The 14802-nt window shown below is 40.3% G+C and overlaps 1 protein-coding gene and 1 long non-coding RNA gene across 3 annotated transcripts in view; one reads left to right on the top strand and one right to left on the bottom strand.

Moving 5' to 3' along the window:
- Gm35727 overlaps positions 1-14802 on the bottom strand; it is a 182310-nt gene that overhangs the window by 49935 nt on the left and 117573 nt on the right. The gene's annotated exons all lie outside the window — the stretch shown is intronic.
- Positions 12899-14802, top strand: part of Usp26 (ubiquitin specific peptidase 26) — a 48567-nt gene continuing 46663 nt past the window's right edge. Inside the window, exons 1-3 of one of the 2 annotated variants that reach the window (NM_031388.2) lie at positions 12899-12911; positions 12988-13130; positions 13204-13319. The gene's annotated coding sequence lies outside the window, so the exon portion shown is untranslated. Of the gene's footprint in view, positions 12912-12933; positions 13131-13203; positions 13320-14802 lie in introns of those variants that run through there. The other variant, XM_017318645.1, reaches the window with a different exon arrangement.

Raw genomic sequence — 14802 nt, 5'->3', positions numbered from 1 at the left:
CTAAATGCATTTTGTGTTATGATCTGGCTACAAGCCTATGGGGGGCATAAAGGGGAATATGTAGTAGTTTGAATAATAATGGCCACCAAAGTGTCATATATTTGAATGCTTAGTAACCATGAGTTGCATTATTTGAAAGGGTTAAGAAGTGTAGCCTTGTTGGAGGAGGGGTGTTACTAGGGGTAGGTTTTGAAGTTTCTATAGCCCATACCAAGTCCAGTTCTCCCCCTCTGTTTATGGATCAGGATGTAGCTTTCAGCTACTGCTCCAGTAACCTGCCTGCATACTGCCATGCTCCGGGCCATGATGATAATGGACTAAACCTCTGAAACTGTAAGCAATCACCCAGTTAAATGCTGTCTTACATTAGAGTTGCATTGGTCATGGTATCTTTTCACAGCAATGGGACCAGTGACTAAGACAAATAATATTAAAAATTAAATTACATTTATTTATTTTGGATATGTGCATGTGCCACAGAGTAGGTGTGGTAGTAGAAGACAACTTGCAGGAGTTGATTCTCACTTTCCATTGTGTTGGTCCTGGCGGTCTAGTCCAAGTTGTCAGGCTGGTGGCAAGCCATCTCACTGGCCATTATAATAGCCTTTTAAATTTGTTTTTCTACTCTTTAAGTTTCTGGATCATCTTAAGGTCATGACATGTTAATTATCATCCCCTTCACAATAATGGGTTACATTTTCTTGATTCTTCACAATAGTAACTTTGGATTGTACTGTGCCTTCTTTTCCAGCAATACTTGGATCAAATGTAGGCTTTTCAATTACTAGTCAAGTACTCCAACACTGAGCTTAATGCCCAGCCCTGGATTATATCCTGAATGGATGGTATATTATGAGAATCTCCATTTTTAATAATTCCTTGAAGAAGCCAGGTGGTGGTGGCACACACCTTTAATCCCAGCACTTGGGAGGCAGAGGCAGGTGGATTTCTGAGTTCGAGGCCAGCCTGGTCTACAAAGTGAGTTCCAGGACAGCCAGGGCTATACAGAGAAACCCTGTCTCGAAAAAAAAAAACCAATAATGATAATAATAATAATAATTCCTTGAAGAATGTTAGGCATTTGGTTATAATAGGTTCAGACCAAAACGTCTGCCCTATTTTTTACTGCATGTGATTCAAATCTCATTTCAGTTACTTAAAACAACGACATACTCATTTAGATTTATCTTTCCCACAAGTCTACGAGAGGTGAGTCTAAGATATCATGGTTCACATTGCAAATTGAAGAATACATTCCTTTTCTGATGCCCATGTGGCTTCAACAATCACCTATTCGCATTGGCTTCTTTATCTGTTTTTCCCCTTCAGGGCAGAGGTGGATAATTTATAACCCCCAACATATCACTCCACAACTGTGGCCCAGTATTAAAAAAATCAATGAGAAGTAAAAGTAGAAAAGCAGATGCCTGTGAACGTTGCTCTTCCATGTTATGCTCCCTGCTATAATCGACTTCTTTTATTTTTTTTCACTTTTTTTAAAAATTTATTTAATTATTTTTATTACATATTTTCCTCAATTACATTTCCTTTTTTTTTTAAATTAGGTATTTTCCTCATTTACATTTTCAATGCTATCCCAAAGGTCCCCCATACCCACCCCCCCAATCCCCTACCCACCCACTCCCCCTTTTTGGCACTGGTGTTCCCCTGTACTGGGGCATATAAAGTTTGCAAGTCCAATGGGCCTCTTTTTGCAGTGATGGCCGACTAGGCCATCTTTTGATACATATGCAGCTAAAGACAAGAGCTCCCGGGTACTGGTTAGTTCATATTGTTATTCCACCTATAGGGTTGCAGTTCCCTATAGCTCCTTGGGTAATTTCTCTAGCTCCTCCATTAGGGGCCGTGTGACCCATCCAATTGCTGACTGTGATCATCCACTTCTGTGTTTGCTAGGCCCCAGCATAGTCTCACAAGAGACAGCTATAACTGGGTCCTTTCAGCGAAATCTTGCTACTGTATGCAATGGTGTCAGCATTTGGAAGCTGATTATGGGATGGACTTCTTTTATTTTTGAATAGTTATCAGGTGGTTGAAATACACATCTTTAGAATGATATAATCTACATATGATAGAATTCATTATTTTAAACTGGGCAGTTTAACATTAAGTGGGCTTCCTGATGATCCTCAGAGATATTTACAACAGAAAGCACAATTAAATTTAGGACACTTTGGTCACCTTAAAAGGAAATCTTTTATAATACATACATACATACATACATACATACATACATACATATAATATATAAGTATTTATAAAATATACATATATACATATTTGTTACATCCTGACCATGGTTTCCCTTCCCTCCTCTTCTCTCAGTCCCTCCTCCATCTCCCACTATCCATGCTTCCTCTTTTTCTCTTCCGAAAAAGGTCAGGCCTTTCTGGGATATCAATTAACCATGCATATCAAGCTGCAGTAAGACTCGGTACCTCCTCTTCTATTAAGGCTAGACAAGGCAGCCCAGTAGGAGGAAAGGGGTTCCAAAAGCAGGAAAAAGAGGCAGAGACAGCCCCTGTTCCCACTGTTAGGAGTACCATAAGAAGACCAAGCTACACAACTATAGCATATATGCAGAAGGCCTAGGTCAGGCCCATGCAGGCTCCCTGACTGTCAGTGCAGTCTTTGTTGTTTCTGTGGGTTTTCTTTCCTGTTCTGGGCTTTGATATGAGTGAAATTGTATTTTGTGTGGTGTTGGCACTCATTTCCATCCATATTGTAGTGCCTTCCTCCTTTTATGGCTTGAATAATAATCTATTGTTTTGCTATAGTGCATTATTTAGGAAGGATAAAGACCTCACTATTTAGACCTAGATGGCCTGGGACTTGCTACATAGATTATGCTGAACTTATACTATAGTATATTCCTTTTTGTTTATTCTTTAATAGGATAGACAGACATCTGCAATTGTTTGCCACTTTGATTTGATGAAACATGTTGCTATGAGCAGTCATGTGAAACTTTCTAGGTACATATGTTTTTTTTTTCCCCAGTCTGGACTTAGCAATGTAGTTAGTGGTCCAAGTATCAACTCTCTGTTAAGTTATTTGAGGACATACAGGACTGTTTTCCAAACCTGAGAGCTAACTTTGGATTTCTAATTATATAAGAATTTAGATTTTTCTGCATCCTCAACAACACATGTTAGTACCTGATATTTTTGTTTAGCCATCCTAGGATATTTTTAGTGGCACTTCAGTGTGGTTTTATTTTCTATTTGTTCTACTGATAACTATTGATTTTGAATATCTTTTTATGACTTACTCATCATTGGTATATCTTCATATTAATTATTTATTTAAATACTTAAGCTGTTTCAAACAGTTCTTTCTACATGTTTGGAATGTTTCCCCCCCTTTTTTTTTAAATTAGGTATTTTCTTTATTTACATTTCAAATGTTATTCCCTTTCCTGGTTTCCCTTCTGAAAACCCCCATCCCATCTTCCCTCCCCCTGCTCCCCAACCTACCCACTCCCATCCTCCTGCCCTGGCATTCCCCCACACTGTGGCACTGAGCCTTCTCAGGACCAAAGTAAGTTTTTTCCTCATATAATATATATCCTCTCTTTATCCTTCCACTTCTTACCCATCTCCCCTCCCATCCAGATCCACCCACATTCTGTCTCTCCTTAGAAAACAAACAGGCCTCCATGGAATAGAACTAAAATGTAACAAGATAAAACAAAACCAAACATATTAATAAGACAAAACAAACAAACTGAAGAGGAAGAGCACAAGGAAAGGTACAGAGATCTCATTTGCATACTCAAGCTTACACACACACACACACAGGAATCCCACCCATAAAAACACTAACCTGGAAGCCATGATATAACACAAAAGACCTACAGGGTAAAAAGAGAGAAAAATATATAAACAAAATAAAATAAAAATTTAAAAAGATAATAATTTAAAAAAGAAAGAGAGGACTTGACATGACATAATGAGATATGGAACCTCCAAAGATGCCATTGAATTCATTTTCTCTTGGCCACTATTGCTGGGACTGCCACCCACCCTTAAGAGTAGTTTGTTTCCCTTGTGAGACTTCTACAAGTGGTTATCCACTGGAAACAGCTTCTGTGTTAGGAATGGGGTATATGTCCACATCTTCTTTTGGCTCTAGGACCCCATCTTGTGCATATCCATGCCGTCCCTGTTCATGGTGTCTCAGTCTCTGAGTTCCTGTGTGCATTGATCCTGATGACTTAGCAGGGCCTGTTCTTTTTGTGCTCTCCATCCCCTCTGGCTCTTATATGTCTCAGCCTCCTCTTCCACAAGATTCTATCACATTTACATATATTTGACTTTCATATTTTTTGGATGTTATCAGAGTATAAACTCTGAATTTTATTTTTTTCTCCTAAGAATCTTGGTCTTTTATTCTTTTAGATTCATTGTGTGAATATAATTGCTTTCTTACTTTTATTTTTCTGTATATGAATGTATTGTAGGTACACATGTATATGTATATACCCACATGGTTACCAGAAGTCAGCTTTAGGTGTCATTCCCTTAAATCCATCCATCCACCTTTTTCCTTCCCATAATTTTTCATTAGCCTGGAGATCTCTAGGTCAGGCTAGCTGACCAGACAATCTCAAAAGATCCACCAGTCTTTGCCTCCCAAATGTTGAGGTTTCAAGTGTACTCCACCATTTGTTGTTATGTTAGTACTGGGGAATCAAACTCAAATCCTTATGCTGCATTTTTAAATTTAAATTATTTTATCTTATCTGTATAGGTTTTTTTTTTTGCCTTGATGTATACCTACCTGTATATGGTACCTGCAAAGGCCAAAAGAGAGCATTTATTGGATCACCTGAAACTAGAGTTATAGATGGTTGGTTCTGGATATTGTACTGGTGTCCTCTAGAAAACAGCTAGTGCTCTTACCTGCTGAACCATTTCTCCAGCCTCAGTTCCCTTTGTTTTGTATGACTGAGAATCTCTGTAGGCATACTTTTATTTTTTGGTGATCATTATTTTCATTGATCTATGTGTGTATGTGTGTATGCATGTAGACATGTATGTGCCTGCACACATACATAGATACACATATGTACATGCATGCATACACATTTGCACACACATACACATGAGTGAAAATAAGTGGAAACACACCTTAGCTTGGAGTCCTTACTATGTATACCTTTTTTCCCTCCTGCCCTAATTCTTGTGTTTAATCCTTACACTTAACTTTTCCTCTTCCCAATGCACCCTGATTAAAACCTTCCTTCATTTTGTTAATCATTGTCTCTTTAATTAATCTATTGGGATGAGTGCCTGAGCCAGTACTGTTATGAGGGCTATACCCAGGTCATTTGTACCAATACATGCAACTCTAGTTATATCATTTAGGAGGCTTTTGCAAAATATGGATTTCTGGTACTAACCATAGTGTTGTTCCTAAGGAAGGCTCAGACACTTGCATAATTAATTATCCCTTTAAGTTCATATTCATGAATGTTAATAGCAGTGCTGTTCAAAATTACTAAAACTCTGTCATTTTTCATGTTGTCTCATGTTAAATGCTTCTAATGGGGTAAGAAATAAGAAATGAAGTAGCTGGGTGGTGGTGGTACACACCTTCAATCTCAGCACTTGAGAGACAGAGGCAGGCAGATCTTTGAGTTTGAGGTCAACCTTGTCTACTGAGCAAGTTCTAGAGCATCCAGAGCTATTACACAGAGAAACTGTCTTGAAAAACAAACTGAAACAAAACAAAATAATAATAATAACAAAACCCCAAAAACCTAAAGTAGCAAAACTTAGTGATTGTACCATGCCCTCTGTGCATGTTGTTCATATGCAATCCTCTGGTTTTCCTACTTCATCTCCCACTCTCCAGGCCTTGTGGTAGTTTCTTCCAGTCTCTTTTGAAAGGTTATCTTATAGGTTAAATTTCTGGTTCTGACCAGTCCATGCAAGCTTTTTTGAATGGTTTTCCAAACTTGTTTTCAAAAGCTTGCAGTTTAGTGTTAAACCCCTAGGGACTGGTTATGTGTTTTTTCTCCCCTTGGACTTTACAGAGTTTTGTCAATATCCACACAAGTTCAAACCTCCACAAGTTGCATGTGGTTTTATGCTAGCATCTTTGCTCAGGGATTGGCCACACTACCAGCCCCTTCCCAACTTCCCAACTTTCTGCCAGTAAAAGACACACACACACACACACACACACACACACACACACACACACACACACACACTCACACACACGCACACACTCATACACACACACACTCACACACAAACACATACAGTTTGTTCTTTTACAACTTGCCTTCTTGGCACAGTTGCTGAGCATTACTGTATCCTGCCTGGAAAAATGTGCTCTTATTAATATTTTATCTCTGTCTCTCTACCTGACCTAAACTTCAGTGGCTAGTCCCACCTAGCCCCTGTCAAACATCCCTGGCCATCCACCTATAGTAGTGGCCACAGACCCCAGCTCCCCCTGAGACCTTCACATGGTTGCTGCATTCTTCTTCCTCCAAAGCATGTCATAAAAACTCCTCTCTCCTTCCCTGCATTGCTTTTTTCTCCTGGAAAATGGAAATCTCACACGCACCTTTGACCCAGAAATTGGCCCCTGGCTTTCTTTACTGACAAACCAAGAACCAACTGGGGAGCAGGACCTTAGCATCATTACTTTCCCCTTCATCCACATGCAAAGCTTTCAGCTTCCCATCTCATCTAGCTGCTGCTCATTGTTGTGATGGCTATGAAAACTCCAACTTCTGACCTAAATTCCTGAAAACTGCATCTTCTGACCTAAATTCCTGTAAACTCTGACCTGGCTCAGTCCTCAGAAGTGTGTAACTATGGTGAAATGACCAACTTTTTTGTTTGTTTGTCTGTTTTTGGTTTTCATTTATTATTATTTTTTTTAGACATGAATTCTCTGTGTAGCCCTGGTTGTGCTGGAACTTACTCTGTAGACAAAGGCTGGCCTCTGATTCAGAGATCCACCTGCCTCTGCCTCTCCATTGCTATACCACCATGCCTGGCTAACTCAGACCCAGAAGAAGTGAGGCAGTTCCTCACATAGCTGGCAGCAGTGAGGCAAGTTTTCAGCTAGGTAGAAGTTTCTCACATTGCTGTAAATTCCACCATGTTGAAATAATTTCACATTTAAAAACATTTCTTCCACCTACATTGCTAAGGCATTTCTCTAATTTGGCTTAGAGACTGTGACTCTGCTAGCAGTTTTAACAAATTTGGCTAATTATAATCTGTATTGAATCTAGTGGACTTGAATTTTATTACACTGTCCCCTCAGTACTGTGGCCCCTTCCCACACTAAAACCAACCAGTATTCAGGCATCTGGCAAGTTTCAAACAGCTAAGACAGAAAAGGCAGGAAAGAACTCTCAGTAAAAGGGAATAACCATTTCTGAAGGCTAATATAGACATGGCTGGGGAAAAACCTCTGCATAAAAGTGAAAAACCATTTCTAACTGCTAAGGCAGAAATGGCAGAAAAGAACTCTCAAAAATGGGAATAACCACTTCAGCCAAATAAGGTAGAAATGGCTGGGGAAAACTCTCCATAAAAATGAAAAGCCATTTCTAATGGCTAAGTTAGAAGTGATGGGGGGTGGGGGGGGGCACTCTCCAAAAAAGTGAACAACTATTTCTACCGCTAAGGTAGAAATGGTGGAAAGAACTCTCAAAAAAGAATAACTGTTTAATGATAAAAGCAATCTACAGCAAACCAATAGCCAACATCAAAGTAAATGGTGAGAAGCTGGAAGCAATCCCACTAAAATCAGGGACTAGACAAGGCTGTCCATTCTCGCCCTACCTATTCAACATTGTACTTGAAGTCCTAGCCAGAGCAATTAGACAACAAAAGGAGATCAAGGGGATACAAATTGGAAAGGAAGAAGTCAAAATACCACTTTTTGCAGATGATATGATAGTATATATAAGTGACCCTAAAAATTCCACCAGAGAACTCCTAAGCCTGATAAACAGCTTCAATGAAGTAGCTGGATATAAAATTAAACAAGTCAATGGCCTTTCTGTACACAAAGGATAAACAGGCTGAGAAAGAAATTAGGGAAACAACACCCTTCTCAATAGTCACAAATAATATAAAATACCTTGGCGTGACTCTAACTAAGGAAGTGAAAGATCTGTATGATAAGAACTTCAAGTCTCTAAAGAAAGAAATTAAAGAAGATCTCAGAAGATGGAAAGATCTCCCATGCTCATGGATTGGCAGGATCAACATTGTAAAAATGGCCATCTTGCCAAAAGCAATCTACAGATTCAATGCAATCCCCATCAAAATTCCAACTCAATTCTTCATCGAATTAGAAAGGGCAATCTGCAGATTCATCTGGAATAACAAAAAACCGAGGATAGCAAAAACTCTTCTCAAGGATAAAAGAACCTCTGGTGGAATCACCATGCCGGACCTAAAACTGTACTACAGAGCAATTGTGATCAAAACTGCATGGTACTGGTATAGTGACAGACAAGTAGACCAATGGAACAGAATTGAAGACCCAGAGATGAATCTACACACCTATGGTCACCTGATCTTTGACAAGGGAGCTAAAACCATCCAGTGGAAAAAAGACAGCATTTTCGACAAATGGTGCTGGCACGACTGGCAATTATCATGTAGAAGAATGCGATTTGATCCATTTCTATCTCCTTGTACTAAGGTCAAATCTAAGTGGATTAAGGAACTCCACATAAAACCAGAGACACTGAAACTTATAGAGGAGAAAGTAGGGAAAAGCCTCGAAGATATGGGTTCAGGGGGAAAATTCCTGAATAGAACAGCAATGGCTTATGCTGTAAGATCAAGAATCGATAAATGGGACCTCATAAAATTGCAAAGCTTCTGCAAAGCAAAAGACACCGTCAATAAGACAAAAAGACCACCAACAGATTGGGAAAGGATCTTTACCTATCCCAAACCGGATAGGAGACTAATATCCAATATATATAAAGAACTCAAGAAGGTGGACTCCAGAAAATCAAATAACCCCGGAGTACTACTCAGCTATTAAAAACAATGAATTTATGAAATTCGTAGGTGAGTGGAAGAAACTAGAAAGTATCATCCTGAGTGAGGTAACCCAGTCACAAAAGAACACACATGGTATGCACTGACTGATAAAAGGATATTAGCCCAGATGTTTGGAATAACCAAGATACAATTTGCAGACCACATGAAGCACAAGAAGAAGGAAGATCAAAGTGTGGATACTTTGGTCCTCCTTGAAAGGGGACCAAAATACCCATGGAAGGAGATACAGAGACAAACTGTGGAGCAGAAACTGAAGCAAAGGCCATCCAGAGAATGTCCCACCTGGGGTTCCATCCCTTATACAGTTACCAAACCCAGACACTATTGTGGATGCCAACAATTATTTGCTGACATGAGCCTGATATAGTTGTATCCTGAGATGCTTTGCCAGTGCCTTACAAATACAGAAGTGAATGCCCACAGCCATCCATTGGACTGAGCCCAGGGTTCCCATTGGAGGAGCTATAGAAAGGACCCAAAGAGCTAAAATGCTTTGCAGCCCAATAGGCGGAGGAACAACAATATGTACCAACCAGGACCCGAAGTGCTCCCAGGGACTAAACCACCAATCTAAGAGTACACAAGGAGGACCCATGCCTCCAGCTGCAAGTAGCATAGGATATTCTTGTGAGACATCAATGACTAGAGAGGCTTTTGATCCTGTAAAGGCTCTATGCCCCAGGGTAGCAGAACACCAGTACAGGGAAGCAGGAGCGGGTGGAATAGTGAGCAGGGGGAGCAAAGGTGGGACAGGGGAGTTGGGGGGGGGACCATGAAAGGGGATAATATTTGAAGTCTAAATAAAGAAAATATCTAATAAAAAAAATGGAGCTCAGAGCTGAACAAAGAGTTCTCACCTGAGGAATACCGAATGGCAGAGAAACACCTGAAAAAATGTTCAACATCCTTAATCATCAGGGAAATGCAAATCAAAACAACCCTGAGATTCCACTTTACTCCAGTCAGAATGGCTAAGATCAAAAACTCAGGTGACAGCAGATGCTGGCGAGGATGTGGAGAAAGGGGAACACTCCTCCATTGTTGGTGGGATTGCAGGCTTGTACAACCACTCTGGAAATCAGTCTGGCAGTTCCTCAGAAAATTGGACATAGTACTACTGGAGGATCCCGCAATACCTCTCCTGGGCATATATCCAGAAGATGTCCCAACCGGTAAGAAGGACACATGCTCCACTATGTTCATAGCAGCCTTGTTTATAATAGCCAGAAGCTGGAAAGAACCCAGATGCCCCTCAACAGAGGAATGGATACAGAAAATGTGGTACATTTACACAATGGAATACTACTCAGCTATTAAAAAAATGAATTTATGAAATTCCTAGGCAAATGGATGGACCTGGAGGGTATCATCCTGAGTGAGGTAACCCAATCACAAAGGAACTCGCACAATATGTACTCACTGATAAGTGGATATTAGCCCAGAAACTTAAGATACCCAAGATATAAGATACAACTTGCCAAACGCATGAAATTCAAGAAGAACGAAGACCAAAGTGTGGACACTTTACCCTTTCTTAGAAATGGGAACAAAACACCCATAGAAGGAGTTACAGAGACAAAATTTGGAGCTGTGATGAAAGGATGGACCATCTAGTGATTGCCATATGCAGGGATCCATCCGATAATCAGCTTCCAAATGCTGACACCATTGCATAGACTAGCAAGATTTTGCTGAAAGGACCCAATTATAGCTCTCTCTTGTGAGACTATGCCGGGGCCTAGCAAACACAGAAGTGGATGATCACAGTCAGCTATTGGATGGGTCACACGGCCCCCAATGGATGAGCTAGAGAAATTACCCAAGGAGCTAATGGGAACTGCAACCCTATAGGTGGAACAACAATATGAACTAACCAGTACCCGGGAGCTCTTGTCTCTAGCTGCATATGTATCAAAAGATGGCCTAGTCGGCCATCACTGGAAAGAGAGGCCCATTGGAGACGCAAACTTTATATGCCCCAGTACAGAGGAACGCCAGGGCCAAAAAGGGGGAGTGGGTGGGTAGGGGATTGGGGGGGGTGGGTATGGGGGACCTTTGGGATAGCATTGAAAATGTAAACGAGGAAAATACCTAATAAAAAAAAACCCTTAAGTTATATCCTATTAGTTAGGCCTCCTAAGTGTGATTAAAGGCTTGGATAGGTTTGACTATCCACAATAAGAAAGGAAAATTAAGTAGCTCTCCATTTGAAGCAATATTATCTGTTTGAAGTGTAAAGCTCAAAGCTTGTTTTTCCTTTAACTATGACCTACTTAATAAATATTCATTAGAATAAAAAAAAGAATAACTGTTTAACTGCTAAGATAGAAATAGCTGAGGAAAAACTCTTGATAAAAGGCATAACAATTTCTTTCTTTCTTTTTTTTCCCTTGGTTTTTGTTGTTGTTGTTCTTGTTTTTTGAGACAGGGTTTCTCTGTGTAGCCCTAGCTGTCCTGGAACTCATTCTGTAGACCAGGCTGGCCTAGAACTCAGAAATCCACCTGCCTCTGCCTCCCGGGTGCTGGGATTAAAGGTGTGCAGCCACCATTATACTGCGAAAAACCGTTTCTAGAACTCTCAATACAAGGGGATAACCATTTCTTAACTGCTAATGTAGAATTGGTAGGAAAGAACTCTCAATAAAGGGGGATAACCTTTTCTAAACGGCTAAGGTAGAGACGGCTAGGGAAAAACCTCTCAGTAAAAGTGAAAAACCCTTCCTTTCTTTCTTTCTTTCTTTCTTTCTTTCTTTCTTTCTTTCTTTCTTTCTTTCCTTCCTTCCTTCCTTCCTTCCTTCTTTCTGTTTTGTTTTGTTTTGTTTTGCTTTTCGAGACAGGGTTTCTCTGTGTAGTCCTAGCTATCCTGGAACTCACTTTGTAGACCAGGTTGGCCTCGAACTCAGAAATTCACCTGCCTCTGCCTCCCGAGTGCTGGGATTAAAGGCGTGCCGCCACCATTATCTGGCGAAAAACCATTTCTAACAGCTGCCTGAGACAGCGTGAAAGAACTATCATTGGAAATGTAATTGAGGAAAAAAATATTTAAAAAATATTTTTAAAAAAGTGAAAGAACTCTCAATACAAGGGAATAACCATTTCTTAACTGCTAAGGTAGAATTGGTAGGAAAGAACTCTCAATAAAGGGGGATAACCTTTTCTAAACGGCTAAGGTAGAGACGGCTGGGGAAAACCTCTCAGTAAAAGTGAAAAACCCTTTCTTTCCTTCTTTCTTTCTTTCTTTCTTTCTTTCTTTCTTTCTTTCTTTCTTTCTTTCTTTCTTTCTTTCTTTCGGTTTTTCAAGACAGGGTTTCTCTGTGTATCTCTGGCTGTCCTGGAACTCACTCTGTAGACCAGCCCGGCCTCGAACTCAGAAATTCACCTGCCTCTGCCTCCCGAGTGCTGGGACTAAAGGCGTGCAGCCACCATTATCCGGCGAAAAGCCGTTTCTAACAGCTGCCGGAGACAGCGTGAAAGAACTCTCAATACAAGGGAATAACCATTTCTTAACTGCTAAGGTAGAATTGGTAGGAAAGAACTCTCAATAAAGGGGGATAACCTTTTCTAAACGGCTAAGGTAGAGACGGCTGGGGAAAAAACTCTCAGTAAAAGTGAAAAACATTTTCTAACGGCTGAGTCAGAAATGGCGCTAAAATTCTCCATATAATGGTTGCATCTTGAGCGCGGGCATTCTTTTTTTGAATTTGGCACTGAACCAATCAGAGTGTGGATTTTGAGTTACATCACAGTGGGTTTTATTTTGTACTTCCCACAGTTCTTAGAACCCCCAACAGTCAGAAGGATGACACTGCAAACACTTTTCACCAATGAGGAGTAAGTATCTAGGGTAGGGAGGGTCTCTAATTAAAGAGAAGATGAGAGTAAATATTATCCCTGTCAATCTTCTTAGCCACAACCAATCTAGATCCGTGGGGGTCTGCCTATAAAAGGAGGCTCACCGGGGTGCCCAGCCTCCATTTTGTCTCAGCTTTTGGAGTGTACAGTGCTAGACACTTTACACTCTGGTAAACAGGACAGCAAGGAGACAAAAAGGTAAAGACGGTTCGGGAGTGGTAAAGGGGAGCTTCGACTGGGAGGGTCCACATTGACTGGTAGTTTTGAACAGGGGTGTGAACCAGAGTGAGGACCGGACCAGCTCAGACCAGCGCAGACAGGACCAGACCGGAAGTACCACAGACGGCGCAGCAGCGGCAGCTGTGGCCTCGACCGGGAACTTTAGCGGTAAGCATGTATGGGGAGTGCTTTTTTTTAGGAGCCTAGACAGGTTGTGTGGACTGATGGAGAGCCTTGACTGGGAGAGACAGGGAGCCGCAGCTTCTCGAAGCTGTCTTAAGATTTGTTTTGAAGCCGGGCGTTGGTGGCGCACGCTTATTAATCCCAGCACTTGGGGGGAGGCAGAGGCAGGCGGATTTCTGAGTTCGACACCAGCCTGGTCTACAAAGTGAGTTCCAGGACAGCCAGGGCTACTCAGAGAAACCCTGTCTCGAAAGAAAAAAAAAAAAAAGATTTGTTTTGAGTTTTTTAATTTCATACACAAACTATATGTAATATATAGTTCTTAATTACATGTAGTATGCTCTGTATCAATATATACAGACTAATATACTTCCATAATGGTACAAATTTATGTAGGGGAACAGTAATGTGTATACATACACACACATACACATTACCTAAGAGTCTATATGTGAGAAAATATAATGAAGCCCACTTATTAAAATGGTTTTAAAAATAGCTAGGTTGAACTCTTAGTGGTTAAAGTGGGAATATGTGAAATCCCAGCACTCCGGAGGTGGGCACAAGTATGGAGCAATGTCTCTGGTTAAGAGCACCAAGTGCTCTTCAGTTCCCAGCACCGACAGACAAGGTGGTTAACGGGCTGGAATGTCAGTCTCAAGGGATCTGTTGCCCTCTTCTGGCTTCTTTGGGTACTGAATGCATAGCATATAACAGGCATATATGCAGGTAAAACATCCATACATGTAAAATCAAAGAAATATATTTTTAAACAATGAGGTCCGTAAGCCTTATAAGGTTAGAGTTTGCTTTGGGGCTCAACTAAGTTACATTCTCATCTTAAAACCTGATTTTCTTGATTTTATTTGGTTAATTATTGCTTTTGGAAACTCTTGTGTATGGTTTTATAGTTTGGTGGTGTTTTCAAAAGTGAGGAAATTCAGTGATATATTTATATTCCTAGTTACTAAGGAAGAGTATATGCAGAGGCTAAACTGGGAACAGTGTGATAGCACAAGTTTGAGCATAACCTGACTTCAATAGCCAGGCATCTCAAAAAACAGGGAGGGGGAGATAGAGAACCAGGGTTAGAAATAGCACAGTGGCTTCTATAAGTGTGATATATTTCTTATTCCACATTTTCAGATGGTTTTTTAATTGTGTGCTTGTTTAAATCTTAAATTGTTTCTGTTATTTTCTGACCAGGAAAAAAAAATCATATCCTAAGTGATTGAATCTATAACTTAGCTGATAGCTACTTGTCTTTCTGTGAATTTTTCAGGCCCCCCCTCATTTGTTAATGTTATTTGTATGGTTAAATTTTGCCATCAGTCTTCTTATACGGTAATTTAAAAAGAAAAGTTTCTGGTTTATGGGTTTTTTTGAGTGGTAGCATCCTATAGTTCAATTGTATGTCTAGTCAGTTAGTTGTTTAAATTGAAAAGTGTGAGTCATTTACGTGAGTATG

The sequence above is a fragment of the Mus musculus genome, chromosome X (genome assembly GCF_000001635.26).
Source record: "Mus musculus strain C57BL/6J chromosome X, GRCm38.p6 C57BL/6J".
NCBI lineage: Eukaryota > Metazoa > Chordata > Mammalia > Rodentia > Muridae > Mus > Mus musculus.
Note: the sequence above shows the minus strand (reverse complement) of the source record. Positions and strands in the feature narration are given on the sequence as shown.